The sequence below is a fragment of the Cibotium barometz genome, chromosome 33 (assembly GCF_041138505.1).
Source record: "Cibotium barometz isolate CiBa-2024 chromosome 33, ASM4113850v1, whole genome shotgun sequence".
Lineage (NCBI taxonomy): Eukaryota > Viridiplantae > Streptophyta > Polypodiopsida > Cyatheales > Cibotiaceae > Cibotium > Cibotium barometz.
The window spans coordinates 1,239,131-1,247,983 of NC_141078.1; positions in this window are offsets into that span (position 1 = coordinate 1,239,131).

Genomic DNA, 8,853 nt, shown 5'->3' on the forward strand with positions numbered 1-8,853 from the left:
AATTCTACTTGCATTTGCACATGCAACACCTGCAAATTTTAAAATTTGGGGCTTTCTGCAATTACAACATAAATTGGGGCATTCAACCTTTGAGGTAACAAAATTTCTTGTCAATTCTACTTTTACCTGTCAATTTCTCTCCCTATAGGACTTTTGTAGTTGATTGCTATAAGGTAGTTTACAGTGTGTTGCATTTCCCAAGGAGGAGTTGACAAAAAACATTTCAAAAACTATGTGCATTGTTGCCCGTGCATTTGCAATCATAAAATGTTGGAGATCTATTTGGTGTATTACCATAAGAAGATAAGCATGATGGGAGTAATTTCTCCCTATGGATCAGGGAGCCATTGAGCCTCTTCTATGAGGTGGCCTTTATAGTTCACCAAGTATCTATGATCATGGAGCCATTGAGCCTCTTCTATGAGGTGGCCTTTATAGTTCACCAAATATTTGTGATAAACATGACCTCTTTATGTTTTTGTCTACTCATGGTCTAAAATTACTTCAGGCTCTACTATATCTGAGAGCCTTCTTCTAGTGAAGGGGGATTATCATAAACTAGGAGTGCTGGAAGAGTATCTCTAATGGTTCTAAAAGACTAATGTGAAAGGACTTATGAATATGCCAGTGTGATGGAATTTCCAAATGGAAAGTATTAGCATTAATCTTGGTGAGAATCATAAATGGTTTGTAGAATGTCATGTTTGTGTGTGAAAATTAGTTTTATACACATCCGAGAACCATGTATATAAGTGAAAATCTCTCATAATACAAGGAACTCTCCATTGTGCAATAATACAGCCTTGCTCTTGCTAATCTCTCTCTAATCCATGCTAGTGAGTGTATGTGAGTGAAGTGAGGTGAGAGGAGGGATGAGTACACGTAGTGCAACACGACGGTTTGACAACGCTCACGGAGGCGCGATGAAATTGCTTCTCAAGGAGTTGTCGAGCTTGGAGACCTCAAGGTTACGAGCTCGGCCATCGGAAAGATCCAACGACAGCTGCGGTTTGCCAAGTAATCTTCTTGTTGGATGTGTTTCACAAGGGTTTGGGCGAGCCATAACATTTCTAGCGCCGGTGCCGGTGCCAGTGTCGAGGAGCCATCCCTTGGCTTTTTCCACTGTTTACTCTCTAATCTATGCAAACCCATTGCCCATTGTCTTGATTAGTGGTTTTCGACAAAAAAGATGTTAATATGGAGATTTATGTGTGATTTTGTGAGAAAATAGCTCTCTTTTTTATCTTTTGAAAGAATGATTTTTTGGTTTAATGTGTGGTTTTGTTAGTTTGTTAAGTGTGCACATAGAGAGTGTTAGGTTCAGCTTGCATCCATTGCATCAAACAATGCAATGGATCGTAATTTTGTGATTTTTAGCTCTCTTTAGAGTTAAACATGGAGCTAAAATCATTAATTTTTACTTGCTTTATGTGTTTTTTGTTTTATTTATATGCATTAGGGTGTTAGCAAGTATTAGGGGTAGCTTATTAATCATTTGAAAATTTTCACCAAAACTTTTAAAAACTCTTAAAATTGACTAATGTGCCTTAATTGACTGGTTTCTATCATTAAGGGGGGATTAATCCAATTCAAGAGGCAAAAAAACTAGAAAATGTGTTTTTTGGAGTCAAAATGAATCATGTAGAGTATCAAAATAAATGTTTTTGGGTGTTTTGGGAGCATCTAGATACATCAAAACATCTAATTGAATTAATTTCTTCACCAATTAGAGAATTTTTCTCCTTTTGACCTAAATTACATAAAGAAAAGAGCTAAAATTAAGGACTTAATTAATCTTTGATTATTTGTTAATTTACACTTTAGGTTAAGCACAAAGCTTAACAGATCTATCTAATGATGTGCTTAATGGTGTGAATTAATCGATGATTAAGGATTAATTAGGGACTCTTAATTAATCCAAAAGGGGAAAAGATTAGTGTAAGAGTTAATCTTTGATTAATTCTTATTCATATTTTTACACAACTCATTAGTGGCTAATGAGCCTTTAATGTAAAGATGCCGAAAATGAGTTGTTAATTTATCCATTTTGGGGGTCATTTATGACAAGTGTAAGGGGGTGTCATAAAAGTGTTGACTTTTTTTATTCCCACTTACATTTTTGAGAAAATGCCTATATCTTCCCCAATTTAAAATACAAAAAATATTCCCTCAACACAAGAAAACTTGAATTTCCCTCTAGACTTCCAAAAAAAAAAAATCACGTGTGAGATCCAATTCACAGCATGAGATCCTCTGCATTTCACGGCGTGAAAAGGTCCCATCCCTGAAAAAAAATTCACACCGGAGATCCATTTCATGGCGTGAGATCCTCTGCATTTCATGGCATGAAAAGGTCCCGTCCCTGAAAAAAAAATCCGTGAAATCCATTTCACAGCATGAAAAGGTCCCTGCATTTCATGACATTGAAAAGGTCCCTGCATTTCATGACATTGAAAAGGGTCTGTGGGAAAATAAATCAGTGGAATCCATTTCACGACATAAAAAGATCCCTGCATTTCATGACGTGCAAAGGGTTTGTGGGAAAAAAAAGAAGTGAAATCCATTTCACGCATGAGATCCATTTTACGACGTGAAAAGATCCCTGCATTTCACGACGTGAAAAGGGTCCGTGGAAAAAGAAAACCACGAAATCCATTACATGCATGAGATCCATTTCACGGCATAAAAAGGTCCCTACTACATTTCACAACGTGAAAAGGGTCCATTGGGGGAGAGAGAGAGAGAGAGAGAGAGAGAGAGAGAGAGAGAGAGAGAGAGAGAGTAAAAAACAACCATGTTTGGAGGCCCGTATCTCCTAAACTGTGTGTCCATTGAATGTGTTCTAGTGTTTATCGAAAAACGTGCATATCGAGCTCTTCAAAATTGGTCTTGAGCATCCGAGTGCAAAATCCATCGTTTTGGCTTCCGACCAGCAGGCTCAAAATTTGACCCAAAAATCGAGGCAAAAACGGGCTTAGCACAAAATCGTCCAAAATAGCTCGAGAAAGATAGCGCACCATATTCGGGCTACTTTTTGAGTGTCTAAACAACAAAGTCAGAGATACAAAGTTGTAGTACTCCAAAAATACTACAACTCTCTCATATAGTGTTTTTTCAAATTCCTTTGGAAACATACTCAAAAACGAGCTACGAAAAAGGAAAAATCTTTCTGAAAAAAAACATCTTAAGACAGTGATGGAAAATAGGTTTTGAGACCTCCTCTTCCATTTAGGATGCTACTGCATGCACTTTTTTTGAAAAAGTTCATCCTCTACACATCCTTGCTTCAAAGCCTTGAACCAAATATCAGAGAGAGGATGAGCTCCCTAAAAACCAAACATCCTTAATGCCTCTCAAAGTGATGGGCGAAATGCCTTGTGTTCTCATTGCCATCACTGCATCCATCCCCAATGTGCATACCCTAGGCCTATCTTTCTGTACTACATACATTGAAAAACCTTTGGTCACGACACATCTCAATGTCCTAATTCTTCTACAGTTACATCAATACTACAACCGTCCTTGCCTCAAATTTCTTTGCCTCAAATAGAAACAATCCAAAGGGTCAAAACTGCTCAAGAAATAGTTCGACGAACAATACAGTGTTTCTATTGTCATGGAGCGCACAAAGTGGCAGACTGCATGGTTTGGAATATCTCCATGTCCATAGTCACACTGACACTTTGCAACCAATATGTGAACGATGTGGTATCAATCACATATTCCAAGATTTCCCAAGGCGAGTTGCTTCAATGCAACCTGTCTCGCAGAATACAACTCTTAACATCTTGAGTGTGCAAAACGGGCAATTGTCCATGGTACCCTTGAATTTGCTTACACGCTTGCAAGACAAGGCATGAGACACAGTCAAAAAGATTACAAAAGAACATGCTTAGAAATGGATTGAACAACATGTTTTAAAACACAAACCGAAAGAGGATACAAAACCTTCTAAACCCAAAAAAAAAGAGCCAACAAACTGTCGAAAACAAGGTTGAAATAAAGGACAAAAGAAAGGAGCATGTGAAGGACCTAACCCCAAAAGAGCCAAAAGCTACACATGATGTGAATACATCCACCTCAAAGGCTACCCTTGAAACCACTAAACCCATAGGTGCAACATAAGTTCTTTCTTGTTGCATGGGCAAACATAAAGAAAACCTGATGATCCAAGGAAATTCAGAAGATGAAACAAGTTCTAATACGTCACTTAGCGAGGATGAAACAAGTTCTAACTTGTCACTCAGTGCACCTCACAATCCAATCGAGAAACTAGAACCTGCCCAAATTTCTAATCATGACCACATGACATATGAGGAACGCAAAAAGCAAGCTTAGGAGAGCATGCTTAGCATTGTGGAGTGTCAAACAGGATCACCGGTTGTGACTAAGCCACATAATGTCAAACCTAAATAAGCAACCAACATACAAAAACCGGAGGAGTATTGCTTTCCCTTTCAAGATTCCCTTTCAAGAGGAAGACATTCTTTCTACAGAAATGAACTCATCAAGCCAAGAAGAGCCATCAGAGGAAGATTGCACGAATGATGCAGTTAAAAAAATACGTGAGGAATTCGTCGATGAATCCCATATGAAATTTAAGCAGTCTCTCATATCCTCATTTAGAGGATTGCTCTTCTCTCGTGGTGGTGAGGCTAGCATAGCTTCACCTGTACAGGCTAACCATGATAAGTACCAAGATCTCAAGAGCTACATTGAATAGGAATGTAAGGATTTACAAGTTTCTAAACAGACCTCAGTTAAAGTGGTCAGTGGACCCACCACAATACCATTGTACACATTGGGCACTCTTGAAAAAGCTGAGAGCCAAAAAGAGGATGAAAGTGACTGGGAATATGAAACCAAAATAGAAACTGAAGCTGAAACAAAAACTGAAACTTCCATGGTTCCGCTTAAGGATTCTATCATGGTCTGGTTGGATTTTCCTGTGGGAAATAAGGTTAAGCACAAATGCGCATTGATTATCTCTCGAGCAAGCCATAACCTTGTGACAATATATGCTTAGGTATCATTGGGCAAACCTGCAATCAACCGTAAAGGAAATTCTCTTGTGCGATAGGTGTTAATGGAGAAAACATTGAAGTTCTTGGTTGCTTCAGCTATGCTACTCAATCAATCGGTCAAATTGTGGAATTTGAATTCCATGCAACCCTAGATTCCCTTGAATATGATGTCATCCTTGGTGGAACTTGGGCATGTGACTCATGGTATTCAATTCACGAATCCATGCAAACAATCACTTTGAACACTCCTACGGGCATTGTGACATTTCTCCTACAGGAGGAAGAGACCTTGGAGAAGCTGGAACTTCCCAACATATCTTACACTCAGGATTTCTCAAGGTTTATGGTTGGATTTGAACTTTACAATAAAATCAACACACTGCAAGCTTAGCTTTATCCAAGGCAAGAGCACAATCTCATGACCCTCAAGTTATGGGATTTGTTAGATCAACCAACACTCAATGCTCATCCAGAGAAAATTCCATTAACAAAAGACATGAACATGCCATGTTTGGGATACTTTGAACAAACAATGTATATAGAATCTAACCCCCTTGCATTTTTTTGGTTGAGTATGTGTTGGAAGTAGATTTGATCTTGGGACATAAATGGACTATTACTACCCAAGCACCACCGTGCTTTTGCTAGCAATAGGGTCATCCATGCTGGTCAACAACAAAAAGTTGGTGATACCATACTACAAGGAAGAGGATCCAACCTTAAGGGATTTCTATGATGCTGAATGCAAAAAGCTAAAAGCCTCTTCCTTGGAAGCCCCTCTACATGAAAACATAACTTTTACATCAATGACCAACTCCGACACAGCATCCACCCCTTCAACTCCATCCTCACCAACAAAGTCCAATGCCAAAACCTCTCAATCAACAGAAATCCCCCAAGCACAATCATCTATCTCTAAAAAGGAACTCAAAGGAAAAGCCTCAACCTCGACAACTTATCATCGACCAACCTCACCAAGGGAGAAATCCTCATGCTCAAAAGCCTCAACATGAGCAGCCACTCCACAAGAGACTCCAGCCTCATTGTCAACAACGCCCATTAGTCTCAAAACCATAATCTCAGCGCCAACCAATGTGAAGGAGGGCCCCAAACCTTCCACTTCAGCTAAAAAGAAAACTCCACCATGACAACCAAAATCAAGGTATCTTAATGGTATTAAAATGTGGATGGAGAAGCGACTACTTATAGCTCAAGGCTACTACAAAGGCGCCAATCCAATTTGGGTGCCTTGATCATCAAAGCCTCTTCCTCAATGCAAAACTCAAAGGCCAAAGAAGAATAAAATTACTCCACAACATCATCCACCATAAGAGCCTATGTGAGTTCCTCAAAGAACTCCAGCCACTCAACAAGTGTGGGTACCAAAAAGATTACTGCAAGCTCAAGGGTACTACCAAGGTAATACCAAATCTTGGATTTCCAAGTGCATCAAGAAGTCACCAAAGCCTGCACAAAGAAAGAAACCTCAGCACCAAAAGCATCAGCCCACCAATTCATAATGTTCATCAAAGATGGGTGCCTATGCACACGCTTCAAGAACAAGGATATTATGATGGAAATTCCATCATATGATTGCTAAGATCAAACAAAGTGAAGAAAGTCTCACCACCACGGACTTCAATTCCAAAAACTTCACGTAAAGTTTGACAAGAATGGAGGCCCAAGAAACACCAAGCAAGCCACTCAACCCGTCTCGTGCATTCAACACATACACAAGCGCTTGCTTGTTTAGTCCAACAATGGCAACCAACCAGAAGTTGTACCTACCGCCTCGACAACACTTGAGCCACGAATTCAAGAATCAATCCCCACGTCTACAAATGGAGACTTATGTATGCATCAAAAGGATAAACTCATAATGCTCTTTTCACCCCTCTGGATGATAAGCATAAGTGTCAAAGCTATGCGAGAGACATAAGAACCTATTGTCTCAAAAAGGAGAGTAGCCATAAGAACTTGTTGCTCGCAAGGTGGTAACAAAAAAAAAAAGACAAACACACAAGGAAGTCACACAAATGGCCTACATAAAAATGTAGAATATCACAAGAACCTCCCAACAATCTTCAAATAGCCAATACATTTTTGTTATAGCTTACTATTATTTTAGCTAAGTTAATGTAGACGTTGCTCCATGAGTACATATCCATACTCATGCACGAGAGGACATTTGCACTAGACAACTTTCTAGATACATATCTAGATGAATGGGAGGCCATGGTGGGCAAAAGTTTGGTCAATGGTACAATCCATCGCCTAGAATTTTCCTTCAAAAACTACAAACCTCTCCAAACAAAACTAGAGTCTTCACCACACATTGATCTCTAATCCTTAGTGAAGATGTCTATATTATCCTCACAAGTCGACGTAATTCTTCAATAAGTAGCAGCTTCATAAGAGTCTATTTGGCTCATTTCATGTAGTTCATGTATATCTAATTAATAGAACACTTAAATATTTATAAAAACATAAAAAGCGAGAAGAAGCATGCAGGAATAGGTCCTACTCAACAATATTTGACAAGAATCCTGCCACAAAAAGGGACATCATCCAAGGCCAAATTCTTCAAGAGATGAAGGTCTTCAATGAATCAAATGAGGAACTGAGAATCACAATCTCGTTTTTTCTGATGATTTTATCTACGTTCCTCCAGATCCTCCCTTCTCTTCTCCCCCATTATTAACATTTCTTAGTTTCCCAACTAACACAACTAACATGTAACTCTACTTATGATTGCCAAAAACAAAGTGAGCAAAAAAATATAGCCACAAAAAAATGCTCACAAAAATACAAAAATGCAATCACTAAATAAAAACCCCCACCCTGTTAGCAATTTTTGCTAATCTCTAACCTTTTCATTTACTAACTAGCCTTTCTCATTCCTTCTGGAGGAACAAGGACCATTGAACGTCACTTAACATTAAAAGCCATCAACAAACCTTGTCAATTCTCCCCACATAAAGGTCTTCAGCGCGATCACGAGAGGACACAATTAGCATCAGGAAGGGGAAAATGTTAACCCATTTCTAGGGTTAACAAGACCTACTTCCATTGTCTTACATCAAGGAGTCAAGGTAGATACACCAAAAGGTCATACATTCAAGATATGAAGCAATGGTGTCCAAATCTACAACTTGGACAGGTGCCCATAATGGTCTGACGGAATACTTATGGCAATTTTTGCTTCAAAATCATGTGGTAGCAAGTTAGGATGAAGCCCCAAGTGATGTACTTCATGGATATATAATGAGAGTAGTCATTGTAATAGCATTAGGCCTCTTATGAGCCTAAAGTGCCCAACGGGCCACAGTTTAAGTGAGTGTGAACACTTATGGCCATGTATATAAGTGAAAATCTCTCATAATACAAGGAACTCTCCCATTATGCAATACAGTCTTGCTCTTGCTAATCTTCTTTTTGCTGATCTCTCTATAATCCATGCTAGTAAGTGTGTGTGAGTGAAGTGAGGTGAGAGGAGGGATGAGTACATGTAGTACAACGTGGCCAGTGGAATTGCTTCTCAAGGAGTTGTGGAGCTTGGACACCTCAAGGGTTACGAGCTCGGCCATCGAAAAGATCCCACGACAGTTACGGTTCACTAGGTAATCTTTTTTATTGGATGTGTTTCGACGAGGATTTGGGCAAGCCATGACAATCATCAGGAGTCACATCAGGGATCCTAATAGATGTAGAATTTGACCTCTGTGCTTGCATGACAAACTCTCTTAGCCTAGGCAGATTGGTGGTGCAACACATTAGTGTTAACTTATCTCATTGGGTGTAGTTGCATGTCGTATCTCCTCTAGGCCGA